This window comes from Notothenia rossii (assembly GCF_949606895.1).
Source record: "Notothenia rossii genome assembly, chromosome: 7".
Lineage (NCBI taxonomy): Eukaryota > Metazoa > Chordata > Actinopteri > Perciformes > Nototheniidae > Notothenia > Notothenia rossii.
The window spans coordinates 74179899-74201289 of record NC_136905.1 but is presented as its reverse complement, the minus strand read 5'-3'; the positions used below and the strand labels follow the sequence as shown (position 1 = coordinate 74201289).

General features: G+C 40.2%; 1 long non-coding RNA gene across 1 annotated transcript; it reads left to right on the top strand.

Annotated features, from left to right (window-relative positions):
* Window positions 1–6671: 6671 nt before the first annotated feature.
* LOC307046104 lies at window positions 6672–18139 on the top strand. The gene is made up of 3 exons (XR_013810072.1): window positions 6672–6707; window positions 7127–7210; window positions 17889–18139. It is a non-coding gene; the product is annotated as an uncharacterized lncRNA (long non-coding RNA).
* The last annotated feature ends 3252 nt before the right edge of the window (window positions 18140–21391 follow it).

Below are 21391 nucleotides of genomic sequence, written 5' to 3'. Positions count from 1 at the left end.
TATTTATCAACAAGAGGTGTTATAGTCTGTGTTGTTTTGTGCGGGGTCTAATAGGGGCTGTGCTGGTTGTATAGTCGGACCGCTGCAGGAAGGAAGGACCTGCAGTATCTCTCCGTGAGACAGCGAGGGATGGCGTCAGGTCCACCAGAACAACCTGCTGGCTCGTTGCGGATACGTAATTTCACATTCTAACACAGTTTATTTGTACTTGATTGTTGCCAACTACGATGCTCAACAGCTCGCTTAACGGAACTTTGACGCTGGTCTCAGTTTTCTAACATCCATGAAGGCAACGTGACAGAGGGAGGCCTGTCACTCAGGATGCCAAACTACTCTTTGGTAAGCCCCGCCCCCCCAAGCAATATCAGGGCCAAAAGTTTGAAAGCGAAAAAAAAAGATCTTAAAGCGAAAAATGATCTGAAGGTGAAAAGCAATCTGAAACCTGAAAAAAGAAGAAATGAAACTGGAGAAATAATTGTTTTGAATCTGAAAACGAAAAATTTCGGCTGAAAAAAATAAGGATTCAAATATCAAAATATGTATAAAAGTGAAATCTGAAAATAAATATATTATTAAAAAAAATTGCTGAACTGAATCAAAATAATATTCGACCTGAAAAATTATTTCAAATACTTTTTTTTATTTCGAATACATCATTGTATTTTTCGAAGTTCAGGATAAAAACTTGAACTTTCTAATAAATTGTATTTTTTTGAATGATCAAAACTTATGACCCTGAAATACCTCCATACAAAAGAGAGATAATCTTCTATCTTGAAACTTGTCGAATCTCTTTACAAAGAGAGGACACATTTATGTATGAAAGACATGAAAAGTAAATGTTGGATAATAGGTGACCTTTAAGAGTAATTCTGATAGAAATGATTTAATACTGGAACGATTAGGTGTCTTTGAATCTGAACAGTGGCCTATACATACAAGAAGTGACGGGTAGTATAAAAGCACGTCTCATTGTCTCACTTGATTATGGCTTATATAATGTCTACGGATCAAGACATCATTTAATGAGACAGCAACTCTGCGTGGATGTATTATAGCACGTTTGGCCCACACACACGGCAGGGGATCTTCAGAGCACCATTGCTAGGCATCAGGCAGGCGACGCCACCACAGAGCCCTGGTACACGCCTCGGGATAACGTGAGAGAGACCAGGGGTTGAACCAGGAGCACTGCTCTCTTTCTGTCCCATCTTTTCTTTCAATTCTTCTGAGGTGTGGCTGTGCTCTCCAGCACACCACTAACAAGATCAGGCTGCAGGGTGGGCCTCATCCAGCTGGCTCTTTGTGTGTGTTTGGAACAGACTTGGTTATTGAAAATAGTTGTAAGAGGAACTATACTGAAAACAGCATTGTGTGTGAGAGAGAGTGGGGGAAGAAAGACATTACAAAAATAACAGCTTACACAATCTTTCCACAGTTTCAATACCAATCAGGCACTGGGCAAACTCTTCAAAGTCACAGGGGAAGAATGATGGAGGGTAAATTGATGACATCCACCACAATTTCCCCAAAACATTTAGTTAACAAGGGGAATGAATTTAATCATTTATACTAAAAAGGCCATGAATATCCCCTTGATCACTCCTCAGTGAGTATTTCCTGAAACAAGCGAGCCAAGAACTTTCTAAAATAAAGACATTTTAAATGATGTAAAGCCCAGACTGACAGAAAGACAGACAGACAGCGAGTCAGCACAAACACATGTATGAAAGCATAAACACAGACTTTACTTTTTCTGGTGAGACGTACAACAGAGCTTTGCTGTCCCTGACTTTTACTCGCTGTGCCATTGTGGTTTCTGATTTATAGCGGAAGAGAAAGATGAGAGAGAACATTTCTCTCTAAACAAAGAAAGCAGATGTACTTTATAAACCCGCTGCACTAAAAAACATACCGTCCTCAGTTGTTAAGGGTTTTCGCTTGACACGTCAAACATTTTTTGCAGCTCCAAATGCTTAGATGTTTAGAGCCCGTCTTTAAAAGCTTGCAGGTTGCCTCCTTTCGAAGACGGTGGTCCAAACAGCAGATAATACTCAGAGCAAAGGAATCCCTGGAATGGCTTTGTTTAACGTTGTCTCCAAGGAGAAATATATTGTGACGATCCTCGGAAATATGATGCCTCCTATCAGAGAAGACCCATCACTTCATCAAATGTTAAGAACCGAGACGAGATAGTCACAGTTTGTAGCAGAGTGATGGGAATAGCAGTAGTTGTTAACATTTTGAACCCTCATAGACTGTTATCTGTTCTGCAACATGCATGACTGGCACTGTGCATGTTTCTAATCTCTGAAGGTACACGTGAAGTGTCAGAACAACTTTAAAGGAATATCTTGTCATCGACACATATTGGTACCTTAACTTTTATCCAAGCACATACATTAATGTTTATGTCTCAGTCCATGTGCAAAAAGAGGTTGCCCTTACCTGAATTCTTAAATAAAAAGACAAAAAGTGTGCATGTAATCACAGAAGAGTTCACCTGCATTTTGAAATTGAAATGAAAGATAAAACAATAGCTTTGGACTGAGAGGAAAACATGTGTTTCATTGGTTTTATTTCAGATGAAGGAGAGAGCCAAAGAGAGTATGCCAGGCCCTGGTTAGTATGCAGGCTATCATTTCTGCTGCTTTTTAAGTCAATGTATGTGTGTGTTGAGTGTGTATATTTGTGGGTCCATTGTGGTGTTGGCTGGCTGCTCTAAAGGTACTTACGTTAAAGTTATTCTGCAAAAATACACTTAAAGATTTTATTCTGAACATTTTGTTAAGTTATACCAACTTAACTTAAGATATTAGTAGTGTTTCACCACTTTCAATTTAGGGTGAGGCTGAAGAGTTCATATATGATCAAGTCCTGCACAAAGCAGATTGTGTCCTCCAAAGTTACCATAGAGACAGAGTTTCAACATCATATTCTTCACAAAGGGGCTTTTATGGTTGCATTTCATTGCATTTAGCTGACGCTTTTATCCAAAGCAATAAGTGTCTTCGACCAAGAAGATACAACCTTGAAGAAAACAGAATCATATAAGTACATCAGGTTTCATAGAGCTAAAACATTTCAAGTGCGACTCAACTGGCTTTAGATAAGCCAGTCCTTTGTTAGTATATAAGTGCTCTGTTAGCAGTTCTTTGTTAGTAATTCTATCGCTCGAAGTGTAGTCGAAAGAGATGAGTTTTCAGTCTGTGCCAGAAGACGTGCAAGCTTTCTGCTGTCCTGATTTCAATGGGGAGCTCATTCCACCATTTTGGAGCCAGGATAGCAAACCAACGTGTTTTTGCTGATGGGAACTTGGGTCCCCCTCGCAGTGCGGGTGCAGCGAGCTGTTTGGCCGATGCAGAGCGGAGTGCACGTGCTGGGGTGTACGGTTTAACCATGTCCTGGATGTAGGAAGGGCCAGATCCATTCACAGCATGGTACGCTAGTACCATTGTCTTGAAGTGGATTCTAGCAGTTACTGGAAGCCAGTGAAGGGAGCGTGGTTGTTTTTGCATTAATGTACAGGTGGTCATGATTCCCCCCTGAGCGTATGTGTGTGTGTATGCATAGCATACTGTCGATTTTATCTTGTCAATAAAAAACACAGTGAACTCATCCGAACTAAAATGAAAAACAGGCTGTTATGAATGTTAAATAACAAAAAGGGCACTGAAGAACACTCACATCCTCCACATTCAGCAGCAACGGCAAAACTACTTGAGCAGATGCGCCGGTTCCTCCTGTCTGCAGCCAGTGGGCCTGTGATGAAGGAACCAAAGCTCTGCTCTCAGCACCCCAGAGATAGAGGTGCATAACAGGGGCAGATTGAAGTGTGTGAGAGTACGAAATATGGATGACTAAGGCCTTCCCAGAACTGACTAAAATTACCATCTCATGTTTTTTTTCTCATCCTTTTTTCACATCAAATAAAGTACATTTTTCTAAATTGCTACAAACATTTTGGAGATGTGCTATTTTGGTTAAATAATATGTCTGTTAGGGCTGAAACACACTAGCATTATTATTTTTTCCAAATTGTTTGTCTATAAAATATGAGAAAACAGTAAAAAATGTTGATCCCAGATTCTCAAAGTCTTGTTATGTCAGTCCAAAACTCAAAGATAGTTAGTTTAATACAATATAAAACGGTAGAGCATTTCAATATTCAATCATTTATGGATAAACAATATCGTTTGCAACTTTTATTTGGTTGTTCGACTAATCTGTCAGTAAGAACAGTGTGTTAGGCAATATTAAAACAAAACAATAATATTTTCATGTGATTTCTAATCTGCAGACACTCAGCAGCGTACCTGGTCTGTGTCAGTCTGCTTCTGTCCAGATAGTGTTTCAGTCTGTGAGTGGTCGCTGACAGAGAGTAAACATGATGTCTGCCTTCTGAGGTGATGACGATCATTGAACTTACTTACATTTTAACTTGCCATTGCGACTCACAATGTGTCCAAACCAAGACCTAATTTTACTGATATCATAGTACCCTAAAATATACATAAAGTGCAACATCAGCTTTCCCATTTGTGTCACAAAACCGTGGTTGTCGGTTGAGTATACAACTTGCATATTTCATTGAAATTTACCCTCTAGATTCCAAGGAAGCTGAAGAATGTTAGCTTGCTAGTTAACCTGACGAGAGGCTATCTTGTCATGGCTTTTTTGCCTTTATAACGTTTTACGTTTAAAGCTAACATTATACACATATTAGCAGCATATGGTTCGATGGAGATGCTTCCTGTCAACATACAGAACAACAGTGTCCCCATGCAAGGTCACTCACTAGTTATCTGAAAGTATCTTAATGATTTCCATTCACTTTGTTTTCTCACTGCAGAAAATAAACAGGATAATTAGCTGTTTAACTGTTGTTTTGTTATTTCAGATCTGTGCTGTTAACTTTAAAAAAACAACTTTGAAACGCCTTTTTGGTTGGAAGTCATTTTCTCTTGTTAACGAGCTGCACAGATGTATTCACCTCGGTTGGTATTTGGCTTCAGTGACTGTTTACTTACTCACTCTTCTTACTAACTTACAGCCGCTGGAGTACTCACCCAATTAATGTTTTTATTTTGTGGCTGCGGTTTGAGGATTTCGCAAGATTAAAAAAAAAAAGGAAGGTAGCACTTCATTGGAAGCATACCATCCTAAAAGGCCCACTCAAAACCATTCAGGAGTGAGAGGGAGAGATTGTCATTAGTTGGTGTTTCCTGCTGAGTGACACTACACAGACAAAAGCTTTAAGTGGGAACTTCAAAGCGAGGTCAATTAAGGGAGCTATTCTGTCCAAACAGTGGGTATGTAAAAGAAAAAACGAGAAAGTCTCTTTGTGTTGCGGGAAACGCGGTGGCTCGTATAGGTGACTCACAGAGAAAATGGACCCACAAAGTGAGTCACAAACACTAATTGACTCACTCACAAGTGCAATTGACTCAACATCTGAGGAACTCTGTGTGACCCTGTGAGGGAAGCCATCACTACATGCCATTGTAGTTACTCTCTGGGTACTAAGGTGTTTTTAAAGGAACACATTTCTGTAAATATCATACCAGAACCATGAGGCATTTGTTGGATAAAAACAGATACAACATCCACAATTATAGGTGCACTACAGACTGAAAGGAGGGTTTTGTTTACCCAAACATTTTACAAACAAAAAATTTATAAAATTAGAAATGAAGTACTGAGCCAAGACAATAGTTATGCTTACTTAACTTAATTGAAATTAACTGAACTAAACTGGCCTGGCTTACAGACTGAACATAAAGGGGAACAAGACCAGATACTTATTTTATATATATATATATATATATATATATATATATATATATATATATATATATTGACCACTGCATGAAAAAAAAAACTAGTTTCTTAAACATTTAAGCAATAAACAAAACCAGCAGTAACAACAGACTTTATGAAATCAGTAAAAATTGTAGAAAAAGTAGAATTACAGTCCCCCCATGATGTGACCACACTTGGTACAGTCTGATTATTCACTTCCTGTATTTAAAAGCTCTGTTTTAAGAGGCTCATCGTTTGCTCCAAACTGACATGATGTCCCTCCAGCAGCAGCATCTTCAGCACAGGTAACTCAAAATAAGTAGAAATAAGTACAACTTTAAATAAACTTGAATAAAGACAAACTAATGTGTGAAGGAACACATTTCTGTAAATGTCATACCAGAACCATGAGGCATTTGTTGGATAAAAACAGATACAACATCCACAATTATAGGTGCACTACAGACTGAAAGGAGGGTTTTGTTTACCCAAACATTTTAACAAACAAAACATTTATAAAATTAGAAATGAAGTACTGAGCCAAGACAATAGTTATGCTTACTTAACTTAATTGAAATTAACTGAACTAAACTGGCCTGGCTTACAGACTGAACATAAAGGGGAACAAGATCAGATACTTATTTTTTATATATATATTGACCACTGCATGAAAAAAAAACTAGTTTCTTAAACATTTAAGCAATAAACAAAACCAGCAGTAACAACAGACTTTATGAAATCAGTCAAAATTTTAGAAAAAGTAGAATTACAGTCCCCCCATGATGTGACCACACTTGGTACAGTCTGATTATTCACTTCCTGTATTTAAAAGCTCTGTTTTAAGAGGCTCATCGTTTGCTCCAAACTGACATGATGTCCCTCCAGCAGCACCATCTTCAGCACAGGTAACTCAAAATAAGTAGAAATAAGTACAACTTTAAATAAACTTGAATAAAGACAAACTAATGTGTGACTGCACAGCAGTTTAACTGATTGTGCCACAACAAATGGAAATAAATGTATGTCAAACAATGCAAAACTATGAGTATGATGCATACAACACAACATGTTTTCTGTTTGCAACCTGCAAAAGGTAAAGAAACTCCATGAGAAATTAAGTTATCAAGTGTAAGCTATCCAAGGCTAAGGTAACCTAGGCTAATGCTAGGTTAGCAGGTGTAGCCATTAAGAGCCAAACACACTTGCAAACAAAGATATTTTTAGATTGAAAAATGTATAATCATCTCAACCTACATCATTTATCTGTAAAGCTTTCAGCCACATCTTATTTCATGTGAAATTAAATCGAGTTTCCCCCACATAGGTCACGTGCTAACAACGTTCTCCATGATAACTGCACCATCTGAGGAAGGCCGTAAGATCTTCCTGAACACTTCAGAGAAAACTAGTAAGTGGGCCTTGTGATATATGAAATGTCAAAGCGACCGCAAAGTGAAGTTTTTCTGAGGTCAACAATGAACACTCAAGCCCAATTTCTAACATTATTTGTTTTATTTGACACTTGAATGTAAAGGGAAACAGGGAACAAGGGGTAAAGTAAGAAATGGGGGATGACATATAACTAAAAGTACGCCTACAGATTAAAACCATATGACACCACATATTTTGATCAAGACCGTCATGCATGCAGTTTTACAATCCACTTCAACCTCCCATAAGTTGAGAGATTTTATCTGCTCATGTTTGGTCTTCATTTTATATTTTAAATGTAGCATAAAACAAAATCCCCTCTTTCTCAGTTACTCTTAAAAAACCCAAATAATGTTCCAATTCAAAGCACATCATCCCACTCTCGTGTTGCCCCGTTCCCCTGCATCAGAATGACACACACCTGCCCCATCGCATGTTTGATATCTTGAATCTGCTCATCTGTAATCTTCTGAGCTTTGCAACATCATCTCAGAGCGGGCATATCGTGGTGCTCAGCGCTGTCTGATGTTGTGAGTTGTGGACATGTCCGCCCTTTGGCCCACATGTGAAGATAACTGTGTAGTCCAGATAGTGGCCCCTGAGCTGTGAAACCCCACGCTTGGCAGGATGCAGAGCTGCAGCGATAACTCACCTGTGTACTGATCGAAGGGGAGACAATGTCCCAAACAGATTAAAGGCTAGCTGATTGCAAAACAAGATGCATAGTTTTGCGCAAGGGATAAACACGAGATGGAAAAATTCTAAACAAGCCAGATGAAAGGGGGATTTTTGAGGTTTTTATCTTCATTTCTTGATTTGTGTGAGAACACATAGACATGCTTGTCATTTATATTATAGAATATCAGGGTCTATTCATGTTTGGTTTGGAAATTCTAAACAGACGAGAGAAAAACACGAGAGACATTCAAATGTGTTTTCCACAGCTCCGTTGCAGAACCGCAACGTCAGTGGCAGATTTTCAAAACCGCATTTTGACATGATATAAAACACTGAAATGTCAACATTGATAGAAGATGGGAGCAGAGAAGCTGAAAGTCTGATCTCAATCTTCTCTTTTTCTCTCCTTTCCTCTTGTTCCAACCTTCAGGAGATGATGCGTTGTCACGTAATGGCCTTTACAGTCTGCTGGCGAAAAAGGCATTTCCAAAAGGCCTATCTGGCCTATCCTGTCAGTGCAGGCAGGAGATAGTCCGCCTAATCTCAGAGATTGTGTGATGTGTTTTTGGAGGTTTTGCGCAGAGTGATGGTGTGAATATTTGTGTCTATCTCACTGGTAGATAAACTCCAGGTGTTGTGATCCAGATGGTGTCACTCGACTTCTCTGAAATTCCTCTGTTACGATCGAGTTCAAGTTAGTGTCTACAGGTGTCAGGTTGGTGAATCACGAGAGATCTTTTCTGCCAAGGGGCTTAAGTTCTGAAGAACATTGTTTTTCCATGCAGTTGTCAATTTTAAGAATGTGTGCTAATATGCTTTTATGTCTTCTTTAAGAGACGACTACAATCTGTGTTTGTTTAAATAATGCCCCATATTATACCTACGGTACATTCTTTCTATAATTGTAATTATATATAATCACCTTTAGTGTCTTCCAAAATATGGAGATTCACTTTCTTTAAAGGCTTTTTTTTTTAATACTCTAAGCCAGAAATCTCCATATCAGTAACACACTTAACTTTCCAATTTCATTAATATCAATATTCTGAAGGAGGGGTTTAAAAGTCATTCATAGTCTGATTTATACAACGTTTTATTTATAAAACATGCTGAATTGATTTTTGTTATGGCTGTTGACAGTATTGTCTGATTTGTGAAGTGATGCAAGGCAAAGTCCAATATCCCCTCTGTGAGAACCTTTGACTCTAATATGTCAACATGCATTTTGAACCTGGCTCTGACAGTGTTCAGATTTCAGTTCTGGGAAATATATGAAAATCAGTCCATGTTTCAAGAGAAAGCTTCGTCTGAGTATCTAATCATTTCAGAAAGCTTGTAAAACAAAAAAGATAATTGCCTCTGTATAAATGATGAACTGGAAATATTTGAGTTGGTTGTAATGTTTACCTGGGTTAACACACAGTGTCTCTACCTAATTCTGTCAATCAATCAAACCCATTTATAGAACACTTGACATACGCAGAAAGGAAACATTCAAGTGCTTGATCAAATAAAAAACAATACCACCCAATACATTACAAGTGTTGCCTCTGCAGCCAAAGCCTATTGTCCAAAAACAACATATAAACAACACATAAATAAGCCACAACACAACTATTGCCAAAACTACAAAACTAAGATCCAAGTAGTTAATTATTCTTTAAATGCCAATCACATGTCGGCATTACTGTTCACCAACCGTTTACTGCTCATTATTCAGTTTATTGCTCCCTTGGATTGGAAGTGACATCTGTGAGAACACAAACAAATAACACAGAAAAAAATGACATTTTTAATCACATGACATCTTCTTCAGAGTTGGACTAAACTTAAATGAGCTTGAGGTCATACGCTGAGTTTACGGAACATGTCAGCTCCACCCTTGCAGTGTATATGAGTTTTATGGTATTCAACATAATGAAAAACATAATTATACAATATGTCGTGACATCATTGTCCGCAGGCGTGGGATTTTCAGCTTTGGGGACCAAACAAAGTCATTAATGCGTTCTGAAGGGCAAATCTTCGTGGAGGTAGCCTCGCTGCAGGTCTAACCACTGCCGGAAAACTCAACGAGTTACTGTAAAAAGCTTCAAGTTTAATATGTGACTGTTGCCACACACACATGAGGTTAGCACAGCTCCTAGGGTGGCTCGGAGGGCTTTGCTGAATGTCATAAAACAGGCAGCCAAATAAACAGCTCTGAACCAATGCGCAAACAAACAAACAGATTCCTATTAAGAATGGAATCAAGGAAACTAGCTAAGTGACTGCAGCCTCTGCGGAGGAGAAAAGCATGCAGCCGGCCTGCCTGAGCCCTGAGAGTGTGTCTCTGTGCATCTGAGAGTGTTTATGGACTGGCTCTAAGTGGAAGTCATTATGGGACGTTTGAGTACACTTGTGCTGATAGCAATGGTACTGGGTCCACCCAAGGCTCCAAACGTAGGTGGTCCGGGCCACGGAGGAAGATGAGCGACAGAGGGAAGGGAGGGGTAGACACACAGAGAGAGAGAGAGAGAGAGAGAGAGGGGGAGAGAGAAAGACACAGAAACAGAAACAGAGAGAGGCGAAAGAGAGAGAACCAAAAAAGTCTGGCCTCCACCCTTCCTCTACGATTTGCCTCTGCTGCAGATGTGGTCGTAAGAAAGGGAGGGAAAAAATCTCCATAAAGTTATAATTATCCACATGAATGCAGACCAAATTCTGGAAAACTGCAAATACACACAAACACATGCAGGTTACACACTAGCTGCACACAGTTTTTGCAAATAATGGCTGTCCCTTGTGTAGACATTGAGCAATTTATATCAAGTCTTTCCATAAAACCAGTCTGGGATGATACTAATAATAACAGAACTAGAGAACCTGCAACCGCTCAGACCCCACGTTGCCTTGGGGCAGAAGTCCATCTGAAGTTCTTGCGCGTTATGAGAAAAAGCTGGTAGTTTGACGTTGCGGGGTGGAGGCAGACAGTGTGCAGCACACTGCTCTGATGCAGGCAGCAACCATTTCATGAGCGGTTACAATCTGTTTACTATTGCATGCCTACAACTGGTTTGTATCAGCTAAGTTTACTTAACAGTATATTTCACCTCAGGAAATTTGGAGAGATAACCAAATAAACCTTTCAAGGCAGGAATGTTCCCTGGAGCTGCCAGGTTCAAAGTGAGGCCCTCGACGGCCCCTGAGCAGAGCACGGTGGGTGCCTGCACTCAGGGTGGACATGTTTTACTGAGGTCTCAATGGCCACTGAGACATGGCGGTGTAATTGGGAACAGGAAGTACATTTCGCATTGAAAGATGTGCATTAGGGTGTTGGGATGGAGGGTGCTTTGACTTGGTTGGGCGGAGGTAAGGGGGGGAGGGGGGAAACATCAGCCAGCAGCAGCTTTGACACTTCGCCCAGAAGAGCAAACTGAGAATTCAAACATCGTCTCTCAGATGTTCCACTTCCTCTTGTAAATTGCAGGAATTCTTTCATGTTACAAGTGCTTTTGTTTTATGGCCACGGCCCTGGAGTGGCTCTGCAGAGCCCCACAGCTCGCAAAAACTCTACCCGGAAGACCAGTATGTGTGTGTATGTGAATTGATTAAGGGCGTAAAGGGAGAAAGAGAGGGAGGAGGTGAGTGTGTGGGCATATCCCTTCCTCACTAGCCACTCCATTCCTCACTTTGTTGTCCCAGCTGCAGCCTTAAACCGCAGTGTGGTGCATCCCTTTTTGAAAAGTCAACATGATAAGAATTCCTTGATTGAAGTGGCACAGCCCACACTTCCTTGGCACATGGGCAACTTCCTCCTAAGTGTGGTGTGCGTGGTGGACTGTGACAGGACTCTGAGGCTGGCTCGGTCACTCCTCGAACACATCACCTCCTGCCCAATCGTACCAATGATAGTGTGCCCTGGCACCCAGACTGTGGCGTCATACGATGACACACAGGAAAGGGTGAACCCGCTCCGGTCTTGGCAAAGGTTCGTCTGGGTCCCCCCAAACATCTAATTAAGTTAGCGTATACATGCGTCAACGTGACGACAGTCCTGAACCACCAGAACGGGCGAAGCTGACACCAGCTGCCCATTCAAAAAGAATATAAAGATAGAGACATTCTGGTTTTTCTCTCTGACTTGTGTTTCAGTATAACTCATTAAAAAAGGTCACAACCACTTGTGAATTTTAAGTGTTAAAATGATGAATAGCAATTAAAACCATAGCACAAGAACCCTCTCTTACAATAAAACAATAAAGATTTGCAGCACTCTTCCACATTTGGGATTTCCTTAACTTGATGACCAAGGCAATTTTGTGTTTTGGCATCTTTTCCCGATAAAATCCCACAGACAGCTCAGGCCAGACAACGGCCAGATGGCGTATCTATTTGCTCCTCTTTAACTCCAGTCTGTATACCAGATAGAACGATGCAGGCAGGCAGAAAGAGGAACTTTGGCGCAGCACCATAAAAAGGCCTTGCAATGAATAGCTGAACTAGCTCTCTGAATTTAATACACTTGGGTTCAGAGAAAAAGGGGGCTTGATTGAGGTCCATGCTGACAGATGGTGCTGTGTCAAAGGTGCTCTCGGGGCACGCTGGAGTATGGTCCTCTCTTCTTCTTCTTTTCTCTTTTCTGTTGACTGTGCTGTTCTGTACCTCCTTTCTTGCTCTCTTGTTTCTTCTTCTGTGTGCCTCAGCGGGGGACGACGACATTGAAAAACGTCCTAAAAGTCTGCTTTATGATTGAGCTTTCAGATAAGCCATTAAGAAAACGTGTAAGGTACGTGGGTGTGTGTTGGGCAGTGCAAATATGTACTCTTGATGTTTATTTGTCCTCATATTTGTAAGTGTATAAGACAGTTGTGTTGTGTGTGTCTCCCTGGCAGTGCATGTGCAAGAAGCTTGATACTGGAATCCGTCCACTGCCAACTATCCAAACACAATAAATCTAAACAGGTGTTTCAATATGTCGACTGTTGTAACATGAAGGCCAGATGCTTGCCAGGCAATTCTTTTCCTCTCTTGCTGCTAAATCAAATCACAGAAGACCAGGATAAAATCAAGATGTCAAATGCGATGTCTGAAATGGCAGCCACCTGCTCTGATTGCCTCACAAGTTTAAACTACAGAACCAAAATGCCGAAAAACAACTGATAAATCAACAGACTACCCTTTGAACTAAATAGTTACAACAAAACCTGACAGTTTGCTGCCTTTCTGCGAAGCCTTGACTCTCTGGAAATCTCCTGACCGCCTCCTCACCAAACTCACCGAGCAATGAAATCTGTTTGTATTTTTGTGGTTGAATGATACACAGCGATGACTCATATGCTTCTTTTCAGACCCAAACAGTAACTCTATTTTCACTGAGGACAGAGAGCTATAGATAAAGGACACGGATACGCTGAAAACGTTTGTCTGGTGGGATGGTTGCGATCTGTGACCCCACAGCTGTGCTGTTTGAAAGACTTCTGTTAGTGCTTGGTATATAATAATGGCAGATTTATTCTTGAGTTTGAAACAAGTGCGCAGTAGTGTGTAACCAAGGGGCCTCAAGTAAATTCACACTGTCTGAAAACAGAACTTTCCACCTTATGCCTCCTCATTGCTAATGTACAATGATCACCACGGATATTATGGTCCTAAATCTTTGAGGAAATACAAGAAATGTTACCCAGTTCATAGATTTCCTCTGTAGACTCAAAAGTCAGTATTTATTCTACACCTAAGAAAGTAGTTTTGTTGCATAATTGCTGTAATGTTGAAAACCACACGTTTAAAACTGCAACCATAACCCAGGAGAAAATACTTTTAAACGTAATTTAAAATCCCGGAACGTCATTTTGTAGGAGGCAGGTTTGGTTTGGCAGTGGTGCTGAGTTCTGGACATGCTCCTGGTAATGGTCTGCATGGGAATTGCTCTTTAAGACCACAAGTACCTGCTCCCACAGGATTTTCTGCCACAGCCACCTGCTGCATTCCACAGTTTGTGTACAAGGCCCACCCATCAGCCCACAGTTTGAACTCTTACGGTTACTTTTCAGCAATTATTTTCAGTCCTGTATCCAATCTCCTATATATTATTCTTCCCTGTGATGAGGTCATGATGGGCTATGGTTGAGAAAATGTTGCCACACAGCTATTTGGTGCAAATGTGGCGAGTTATGGCAGATCAACCAGCCTGCACCATGATCAGTCATATTGGACTCGAACTTGAATGCCATTAAATTCAACTTGCCACATTTTAAACAAAGTAGACCTTTCTTAACTGTCAATGCTGCAAAGTCATACCTCGACTGTATGATTCTATCCCACATTGAATACTGTTTTACAAACTGGTCGTTTGCTTGTGCCACAAACCTTAAACCGATAGAACAGCTGTACAAGAGAGCTATCAAGGTGTTTGACAGAAAGCCAAATTCATACCACCACTGTACCATCCTTGAAAAACACAAGTTTTGACCATTTTAAGTCTTTTAAAAGTATGTGTTTTTTTTATAAATGTTTACATGGACTGCCCCCCTTTACCGATTGACTCGTTGAGCACTGTTATTTGAAACGGGTTAGGACAAGACTCTGTTAAAACGCACTTTGATGTATTCACCAGGTATCATTCAACAAATCCTTCAATGTTTACTATTGTTTGTACCCATTTTGCTTTTCTTTTCAGTTTGACTGTCTTTGTAAGGTCTGGAGTGAATCATGTCCTTTTGATGACTACCACACAGAACTAGTGTAAGCGCTAAGTCGATGTGACACCATCCTCGGTTCACTCCAAATGAAACCCAATAGATCCGACTGTACTCCATCAACTAAGTGTATTCTTTTTAATGACATTCCTCTTGTATTTTATTTAATCTTGGTACACATTTTGTCTTCTACTCCATATGCTTTTCTATTGAAATGACTGCAGCTGCATTATCTGCTTCTAGATTAAGATTACATTAAATGTATTGTTTTATTCTATCTTGGTTGACACCAATGTGATAAGAAAATGTGCCTGAAAATGTAAACCCACACTTTCAATATATTGATTACATTTTTTACGTATGCAGATACAAAAATGTATCTTCATTTGTGTTTTCAAGTTAAATCTTTCAATAATAATCATTTCTGAGGATTGTTCCAGGAACTCAAACACTGGTCTCAGATAAAGATGGAAAATTCATTAGAGCAGTGAATACCGGGTCAACTGGAGGTTGGGGGGTCAAAAATATTAGATCTACTGTGTGTTTAATTAGACCTCAGGTCACCCTAGCTTTTCTTTTGTTTAATTATTCAAGCCTGCATATAAATATGGAAACTTTATCAGGGCAGTGAATACATAATGTCCAAGGCCAACTAGAGGCAGGGAGGGTACAAATATTGAACCTACTCTATGTTTTGGATCAGCAGCCGTTATCAGTTTGGAGAACTTAACAATGTTTTGTCATTTTTATCGGGCAGGGTGCAAAAAATAGTTTGCTTGGTGATCAAATATACAGTGAAGAACTATTTAGAAGTTAATGAGTATTGTCAAACTATATTATTCTTCCCTATGATGAGTTCATGATGGGATATGGTTGAGAAAGTGTTGCCACACAGCTATTTGGTGCAAATGTGGCGAATTATGGCAGATCAACCAGCCTGCACCATGATCACAAATTACAGCGTGTCACTGCGCAGATCTTTACCGATTGTCTCGTTGAGCACTGTTATTTGAGACGGGTTAGGACAAGACTCTGTTAAAACGCACTTTGATGTATTCACCAGGTATCATTCAACAAATCCTTCAATGTTTACTATTGTTTGTACCCATTTTGCTTTTCTTTTCAGTTTGACTGTCTTTGTAAGGTCTGGAGTGAATCATGTCCTTTTGATGACTCCCACACAGAACTAGTGTAAGCGCTAAGTTGATGTGAAAACTTGTAGAAGCACTCAAAACTTCAGCTGTGGCAAACATTGCGACACCGATTCAACCTCGGCATGGCCTCATTGTCATTTTGCCCCAACAACAACAACATAGCATCCATCCATCCAGTTACATTGTGTTGTAACTTTTTAGCTCTCCTCACTTTTTCCTTTTGCCAGCTTTTAACTTCTCATCAATTCCATAATTTTGCTATTATTTTCCCAGCAGTCACCTGCATTTTAAACTGAACTGAGCCACATAAAACATATTTTATCTTGCTTTGAGTACCTGCAGCTGGACAATTTAACTAACATTTAATGACTTCCTATTGAATCTGTAAACAGTTGTACTTCAGTCCCTTATGACCAACAGGTAGGGTAAAGTGATCTTTGGAAGTTAGTTGTATTTATTATCTGACACAGGTATGGAGATTTGACTCCCTTTTCCCCAGCCTCTCGTTGCCTCTTTCTTCCCATCATCCCAGATTTGATAGCAGCCTGTGCTTGTAAGACTTACAGTACCCAGCCGATAATGCACTCCAGACGGCCTGACTTCCTAATGACTGGTTGTGCTCCAAGCCTTTCCGGGCACGACTGTGGCCGCGAGCCTCACACAAACACACATAGAAACAGAGACGTACACACAAACACACAAACCATGTGTTGAGAAGTCAAACAGAGAGCAACAAAATTGTCCCTATGTTTTATACCTGGCACTTTTAAAGTATACTCACCATAACACAGCCGGAGCATCTATCTTTCTACTGCCCCTTCCCTTATGTATCATTAAAACGTCTCTGATGGCAGGTACGTGGCAACAAGCAATAGAAGGGCTAACATGTGGCAGAGCTCGTGTGAACCCTGGGCAACATGTACAATGTGTACGTCTTCTCGCAAACATAAGGAGAATTGAATGCGAGTGTTTTGGAAACTCCATTGCTGTATCCATTAGAGTGCACAATCCTGGTCTTCATTAGGGTGCTATTCTTTTCCTTTTCATCAGATTCTTGCACGACACCAGAACCATAACAAAGAATTGTTTCTGTTCCTCAGCACGCGTCAGTTAAATATTCCAACTCCTTTCTAGTAGTCCTCATCTTTCCAGATATAGCTCATTGTGATATCTTCTCCTGAAGGTCCGCAGGGCCCATGTGCACCACCTCAGCAGGGGCCTATTTCCAAGGCAACAGGTCTGTTTGTTTGGTATGACTCTTCCCCTCCTTTTTAATGACTGTCTGAAGTGTTTAATTGTATGTTTTTTAACACTTTTTCCACCTTTTGGAGCCTTTGGCTTAGGGCTGTAGCAACACAGGAGCGAAAAAAGGACAACGTTGAGATTACTGTAGAGGGCAATCTTGAAAAGTCTCGTTGTGTTGATAAAAGTCGTATTTCGAGACGGATACACAAAGAGCCATGCAATCCAATCCTTTTTAAGCAACAATCAAACATGTACGTCCTTGAGATAGAGCCTTCATTTCTTAGGAATATTTCCAAATAGTACAATGAATGTTGCCTGATTTGTTTGCTTGTCTATCACCTGCTCTTTTTCTGGTTTTAGTACTCGGTGAACAAGCTTTTTCCACAGATGAAGAGGTAATCATATCTGAAGTGTATGATCAGTATTCACTTACCCAGCCAGGCTGTCCCCCAGGGCTCAGGGCTGCAGGCCTCAACTGCTCGGCCCACATGTTAATGATCTCACTCTTGAATGCCCCAAAGTCCACAGCTAAATGTATACAGTTGTGTATGTTCATGCCAAGAGCAACAAACAGCCTCTTGACAATAACTCGAAAAGGAGGGATTGTCAGAGTTTATTCAAGCTTAGACTTAAATCTGGGGGAAAGGACTGGCTTATTTTCTCCCTACACTGGCTTGGATGTGCAAATACACAAAGATACACCAGTGGCTGAAACAATGCTCCTCCATTATTCGCAAATCCACCCAGGGTTTGAATACGCCAGGCTGCATATGAGGCGGTAATAATAGCTCTACCATTACATGTTGATGAATCTCTTCTTATGGTGACATTTTCTTTCTGACACTAATGCTGTTATTCTTCTCTCTACTTTCCACTCGCTTCCACCCTCCTTCATCTCCAGGTGGCTCAGCACCCAGCAAGGGCCCCGCGCGTTCACTGAAATGAACAATGTTGCTTTTGGCTGCAGTCAAAACCTCTAATTGTAAGCCAGGTCTCCTATCTTTGTCAGGATATGCAGCTGATGCTGGGTGGCCTCTCCACACAAACATACATCATTGTGTTCTCACCTGAGGAAGCACGTTCTTGTATGGCCTCCAGAGTAACATGAAGACCCACACACACACACACACACACACACACACACACACACACACACACACACACACACACACACACACACACACACTGGTTGTGCTGTTGCATCCTGCCACCAGAGGGTGCAGACAATGTGCCCCCATCACCCCTGGCTTCAGCTCGAGATTCCTTTAAGGACCAAAGAATAAACCTCCGGATGTTGGATCGGCAAAATGAGCCATCCACACTACAATGAGCTGTGATAGCCTACACACGCATACTGTGCAGTTTCCACTCATACACAGTCACATGTTTCAAGATCTCTGCTTGAAGAAGCGCTGCAAGATACGAGCCATTCAAACAAGCTCTTTCAGTCATTTTATTTTTCTCACGGTCCGTCTCTTTTGCTATCTTACTCACATACACACAAATAACACAGAAAAACATACTTTCACTGGAGATTTGGGTGGGCATAAGCGTCAACATTTTGACAGTCCTGAAGCCATCATCCTCGGTTCACTCCAAATGAAACCCAACAGATCCGACTGTACTCCATCAACTAAGTGTATTCTTTTTTAATTACATTCCTCTTGTATTTAATTTAATATTGGTACATGGCACATTTACATTTGAAGCATTTTTTGTTTAAAGTGTTCATCAATGTGCATTGTTCCTTTTTCAAATAAACGATTAAATGAAATGAAAGTTACAAATTACAGCGTGTCTACCCACTGCGCATATCTTTACTGATTGACTCGTTGAGCACTGTTATTTGAGACGAGTTTGGACAAGACTCTGTTAAAACGCACTTTGATGTATTCACCAGGTATCATTCAACAAATCCTTCAATGTATACTATTGTTTGTACCCATTTTGCTTTTCTTTTCAGTTTGACTGTCTTTGTAAGGTCTGGAGTGAATCATGTCCTTTTGATGACTACCAAACAGAACTAGTGTAAGCGCTAAGTTGATGTGACACCATCCTCGGTTCACTCCAAATGAAACCCAACAGATCCGACTGTACTCCATCAACTAGATCAGGGGTCGGCAACCCGCGGCCCTCGGGCCGCATGCGGCCCTTTAAGCCCTCTGCTCTGGCTCCCTTGAGTTTAGACAAAAATAAGAAGGAAATAAAATAAAAGTATTTGTAGGACTATTTATATTTTGTTGCATGGTTGAAAATGTTTCGTATCTTGTATTTTGAGGTGATACTGTGACACATAAATAAAAAACAAAACGTTTTTAATTAGGTCAACTAAAATATGCGTCACATCCTGCTACGGTCCCGCGCGAGCGCCTTTTCTTGGAGGCGAATAACCTGACCCCCGGCTCGATGAGCGAACTATGGATAAATCAAAGAAAAGTACCGGAGGAACACAGGATTTAATTCTGTGCGGACAGAGTTATATGCTTTCACAGCAAACGATGCTGGTTTACCGGTATGTTTGATATCTAGAGAGAAGTTGTCAAAGGTGCTGCAGCCTTTACGTGTCGAGGAACAACACGGGAGAGGAAGACAGCTGACGATCTTCAGTCATAATTCAATGGGGTATGTCATTTATTTCAGAAAACAGTTTTTGTTATATTCCATGGAATGCTCTTAACGTCCCGATAGCAATGAATATATTAAATGCTTTGACAATAAATACATAAACAAATTAATCTGTGGAAGCCGTAGCGCTGTAAAAAGCACGACCAATCATTTTAGCCGGCCGGGCTAAAATGATTGGATGGCCTACCTGCCTGTCAGCCTTCCATCACAAACTTATCTCGTGCCCTCATTGGTCATGTGCGCGTTCGTGTGTGTTGGAGGAGGGACTCTGTGAGAAAGTCTGAAGGAAGAGGCATATTTGTTCCGGTTGTGTATTTTCAAATTCTAGCGCACTCGAGCTGGTTTCTCCATTCTTACCTACCCTACCTTTAACTATTTTTAGGGTGCAGCTATACGTTTTATTTATTTCAAAGTGGGCCCATTTTAATAATATTTTTTTTCCTTCAAATGTGCAGAGGACTCCCCAAGTGCTGTGTTTAATTTATTTTAAAGTAGGCCTGTGTATTATTTTTAATTCTCCTGATAGGAGTTCTTTGTTTCTTATTAGAGGTTAACAGTTTTATATAATGTAATAAATAGCCTAATAAATGCAAAAAAAAAATAGTTTTTGTCTGATATAACAATAAATACAACTTTATTAGCTATCAAGCTATGAAATATGTTTTGCGGCTCCAGACAAAAAAATGTTTTGGAAAAAGGAGCAAAATGGCTCTTTTGGTCAAAAAGGTCGCAGACCCCTGAACTAAGTGTATTCTTTTTAATGACATTCCTCTTGTATTTTATTTAATCGTGGTACACATTTTGTCTTTCTACTCCATATGCTTTTCTATTGAAATGACTGCAGCTGCATTATCTGCTTCTAGATTAAGATTACATTAAATGTATTGTTTTATTCTATCTTGGTTGACACCAATGTGATAAGAAAATGTGCTTGAAAATGTAAACCCACACTTTCAATATATTGATTACATTTTTTACGTATGCAGATACAAAAATGTATCTTCATTTGTGTTTTCAAGTTAAATCTTTCAATAATAATCATTTCCGGGGATTGTACCAGGAACTCAAACACTGATCTTGCAGATAAAGATGGAAAATTCATTAGAGCAGTGAATACCGGGTCAACTGGAGGTTGGGAGGTCAAAAATATTCGATCTACTGTGTGTTTAATTAGACCTCAGGTCACCCTAGCTTTTCTTTTGTTTAATTATTCAAGCCTGCATATAAATATGGAAACTTTATCAGGGCAGTGAATACATAATGTCCAAGGCCAACTAGAGGCAGGGAGGGTACAAATATTGAACCTACTCTATGTTTTGGATCAGCAGCCGTTATCAGTTTGGAGAATTTAACAATGTTTTGTCATTTTTATCGGGCAGGGTGCAAAAGATAGTTTGCTTGGTGATCAAATATACAGTGAAGAACTATTTAGAAGTTAATGAGTTGCTTGCTGTTGCTATCTGACGTTATAGCAAACAGCAAGAGAAGTGGGATTAGCTTAACACGGATGCTAGCAATGGCAAAAAACAATGACCTGTCTGCTATATTTTTCAAAGGCGTTGCAAAGTTAGCTCATCTGGTAACTTTTTCACGCGTTCTGAAAAATATTTATGACTCCTGTTCAGCAGAATGGGCTTTGATGAACGTCTTTGTGGAAATGTTGACATAATGATGTTCATATGTCGCTGTTGAGTCTGAATCAAGTCCATAAAACCAAACAAAGTCATTTTCCTGCAGTAAATTGCACCTGTGAACGCTGGAGGATAAGTCGGGGGATCA